This window comes from Acyrthosiphon pisum, chromosome A1 (assembly GCF_005508785.2).
Source record: "Acyrthosiphon pisum isolate AL4f chromosome A1, pea_aphid_22Mar2018_4r6ur, whole genome shotgun sequence".
NCBI classification, from domain to species: Eukaryota; Metazoa; Arthropoda; class Insecta; order Hemiptera; family Aphididae; genus Acyrthosiphon; species Acyrthosiphon pisum.
Genome location: NC_042494.1, coordinates 147,532,880 through 147,537,677, shown reverse-complemented (window position 1 = coordinate 147,537,677; position 4,798 = coordinate 147,532,880). Strand labels below are relative to the sequence as shown.

The 4,798-nt window shown below is 30.4% G+C and overlaps 1 protein-coding gene across 1 annotated transcript in view; it reads right to left on the bottom strand.

The window, feature by feature from the left end:
- The window catches only part of LOC100166286 (fatty acyl-CoA reductase wat), a 111,651-nt gene that overhangs the window by 92,633 nt on the left and 14,220 nt on the right, over window positions 1-4,798 (bottom strand). The window lies entirely within an intron of this gene.

Genomic DNA, 4,798 nt, shown 5'->3' with positions numbered 1-4,798 from the left:
TTTGGTAGTTAAAAATTTATAAAATGTTTAACTTTTATATGTAAGGATTGAAAATTTAAAAAAAGATTGCACGTGAATATTTAATTCTATTACCAAAAATTCTAAGAAATACATAAGCACAGTTTATTTTTATAGTAATTTTAAGTTCAAATTTGGATGAAATTACATATTAAAAAACCTGGAATAACTATTTTTGTTATTTTGTTGTGATTGTATAATATTATTTGTGGGTACTTGAAACTTCTAAAGTATACTATTATATATCTATGATAGTATCACGGTTTGTTGTTGATGTATAACGCGTTACCTGATGGATATTGTGATATGATTAATTTGGAATTTATTATTAATACCTATTATAGGTAAATTTTTTTTTAAAACTATAGGTAAGTATTCATAATAGGTATGTCCAATACCTAGACTGACAAACCGTCTCCGCTCAGAATCGTTTTTCCTATACAGTGATATTATATCATTGAATTCAAATTTAATACTATCCATTATATAGTGACCCACTTGTAACCTACTGTACAGCAGAGCGACATCCACTTACCCACCTTTTTTTTTTAATCTAAGATTTGAAAATTTAATACAATATTCCTCATAAGTAAATACCGAACTTTGTATAAAATACATGTTGCTATTTTCAATACCATTTACTTGTAGTCAAGAGTGTCCATAAATCATTATTTGATATATGATTCCAACGCAAACCAATATTATTAATACGTATTCTAGCAGGTACAGGATGAGCGCGACATGCGACGAGATAGCTGATATACTATAACATACTATTCCGCGAACCTCAGGTCTCCGCCGATCGATGACCTCACCACCGCATGGCAGTCGCACACACGCTCCCCTCCTAGTACCCACGGCTTAGGTACTATAAAGGTCTAAAAACAACATAACAATAACCATACCTTTAAATAATATACCTAGAGTATCGGCCACTCATGTTATCTGCACATATGTGACCCCCTCCGTCACCTATCGCCTGTTGCCGGCCACCCAAGATCGAAAAGTACTGGCCGACACCAGCAAAAGTCAGCACTACCTTTTTTCCCGTCTCAGCTACCGGTACCATGGGCGAGTAGCAAGCGCTTTTGCTGGTGCGCCGAATGGCGGCACAGGGCACACATTATACACATTATACACTGGTAACATATTTTTTGATTGATTATTATTATTATTCTCACCGTGGCCGGTACTTTTTAGTGTCTTATTATTATTATTATTAAAAATGTGGTACATTATTATTTTTCTCCCACCGGTAAACCACTCCGTCGGCGCCGTGTGGTGAGTACTATTTTATATTTATTGGCAGAATGTACTATTATTATTATTACCATTATTATTATTATAATGGTTAAAAGGCATATTATCCTATTTTATCGTTTATTCTAACCGAGTTTTATGCCCATTGGCTTTCTCGGCACCAACTTAAGTATTATTTTATCAATAAACATATTTGTATATTTTTCCCCCAAATTGAGGCTTTATTATTTCATTATTGGTCACCCATCCTATTACTGGTCCAAATGTATTCCTGTTCTTATTATTATTACTAAAAAATCCACGGCACTCCGGCTTTCGGGTCTCGGTCCGTGGTTGGCGACCGTGAAATGTTTGAGGCGGCCACATGACTCTCGAGAACATGAGTAATATGTATCGAGCAGTCACAATTGATTAAATATCAAAATTGTATAAATAATAGTACTGCATATATTTACATATTCCGACGTTAGTGCATGGTCTGCATATTTTTGCATATTTAAAAAAAGCATACAAATATGCATCCCATGGTTCAAAAAGGTATCGATAAAAAAAAAAGATTTTATAAATGCGCGTTTATATATCAAATCTTTTACAGTTCAATTAATTAAATTTGTCGTACTTATTAAAATGTTATTTACTCGTTTGCAATGTATAAATAATTAAAAGTTTAATTACAATTTAACAAATTACCCACATTAACTAAGTGTATAGCGCAGTGGTGTATCCAGAATTTTTTTCGGGAGGGCCTATAATTCAAAATAGCAGTATCAAATGTTAATAAATTTAATAAATAACTAACACTGCAAAATTAGAATAAAATATAAAATTGTTCAGTGTTCACATATAATCTTTTTTTACGTTAATATGGTTCAAATTTATCTTTTAGTCGAAAATTGGTCTTCTTTGAATATTTTTTTTGTGATTTGAAATACAAAAAAAAGACGGTATACATGTATTATTATTTCGAATCAGTATCATTTTTCGGATCAAAAATGTTTTAAGAAACTAAGTTTTGGTGTTATACATTTTGTTTTCATCTAACAGTAGGTCGAAGGTAAATATCTAATAGTAACACGTTCCGATCACGATTATAAAGTTCTTTCGACGGAATTCGTTAATATTATATTTCAATCGGATATTATTCCTCGTTAAGTTATAGGTGTCAATCGTGGACACTCGTGGTGCACATTAAGTAGTCGGTGTCCGGGCGCGCGTATATAATCGTTGTAGTGAGGTGTACACTAATTGTTGGTTCCCGGCCAGTACAAAATATACACATTGCAATACAATGATACAATGATTTCATTTTTAATTAAAATAATTTATTTGTTTAAAATTGTTTGTTATGATAATAATATAATATATTATGAAAAAAAAATAAAAACAATAATATTTAAATTTGAATATTTAAAAAATGTAATAAACGCCTAATAATAACATTAATCAAATAAATCAGGTGTACCTACATTATTATCAACATTTTTGCATCAAAAAGTTCATAATATATCGCCAATGATTTAATATTTGTTTAAAAATTGAACGACATGTCTTCTTGAACGAACCGGAAAATTATAGGATCCAGATATTGTTGGGTTATTGAAGATCTAAGTATGGTTTTTTAATTGCAATATACTCGTTTACTCTTAATTTGTGTGTATGGAAATATAAGAACATATCTATTGATTATTTGAATACTATGTGAACGATGTGTCGAATAATCCACACTTCAATATCATTACAACGTTCAAAGTTTACATGGCTATTAGATCGAACCTGAGTCGCGACTCCCGAGTGATTTAAATATAAGTAATATAATTTTCCCATTTGGATATGGGCACCTAAAATTGAAAAAAATATATCCAAGGGCCCCGGGCGATTGCCGGATAGACGAGTGGGTCAAATCGACACTGCAAGAGTCATCTTTGAATACTGGTTTTTACAGTGTTTCTGTAATTTCGATCGACAGATATTAACGATGTAGGTAACTACATATTATTATATTAAGTATTCGTATAATATTTGTGTGTTGTGAAAGTACTTGATGTAAAGTCCTATTAAGCTGTAATACTCAATTTAAATATAGACTATACATCAGTCCATTATATAATACCTATAATATTATGCATGTAATTTTGTTTATGATATTGTTTAAGTTAAAAACATAATCATAGTTCGATTGACAACAAAATATTATGAAAGTAATTACCTGTTTTATCAAATGTGTGACGACATATTGATTGATTTTAAGTATGGGTATACAGTATACTAACATGAACACGTTTTACTGGTTAGATTTTATTACTATTAGTGAAACGTTTAAAATTGAGAGCTGAAATTGTTGAGAGACCTTAGAATACACGTATTTATCTGCCGGAAATGTCTATGCACGTCCATAGGACGCAATTACTTTAACAATATAATTATAACACATTTTGCACAAATGTATATATTTTATAAGTTATAGTATGAATTATGAATAAGTAGAATTATTGGCGCAAGTCACAGGGGTGCTACGTGTGCTTAGCGCCCTGAATTTAAGCTCGAGCAGGTATATCTCGTGATTATCTTAAATAACAATTAAAAATATTTAACACGTCATGTCACGATCATGGGTCATAATAAACTACCGGACATTTCAATTATCCACATAGAAAGAGATAGTCCTTAATAAGTGTCCACTGTAATTGCATATTTCTAGTTTAATTACATTGGAACTTCCATATGACGAACTTACAATTAACAAAACGTTTAACTAAATATTTATAAGATCGAAACCAAATTAGAATCAAATGTATTTTCTGCTGTGGACTCGGGCTGTAACCATAATATATATAAAATAAACTGTAGTTGTATACAAATCTACATGGCTAGATACACCGCATGCAATCTACAACAATAATATTTAGAATTGTTATTATTATGTGTCGAAGTAAAATTATTTTAAACAATACGATAGAATGTTACATACACTAATATAAGCCAGGTAGGTATATAATATATTATAATACTGTAGCTGTCCCACCTAACTCTCCCGTGTTAAATATTTGTATTTTTTATATATATTTTTGTAAAAAAATGTATATGCCATATTTCGTTTAATATTATAATAATAATAATAATAATATGATAGTAACCAATAGCGACCATATTTAAATACACAAAAAAATGTTCTTTTTTCATAAGTGGAAAAATGAAAATGTCTCAAACAGGTCAAAATATTTTGAACATTTTATCATCTACAGTGTGATCACGGTTTAAGGTAACACTAAATATGCCAGGTGGATGACCTTGTATTGCAATGGGGTTTTTGGGAGGTGATAGGGAGTACTTAAATACATATTTTCAGATAAATTTTAACACTATTGGTGTGCGCATGCGCAAGCAACTTACATTTTTTTAAATGGAAACACTATTTTTTGTCTACATATTAAGATACATTATTTTTTTTTTTTTAATTTTTTGGATTTATGCATAATACGTGTTTAATGCAAATTTCTTTTATAACCACTTGAAATAATAA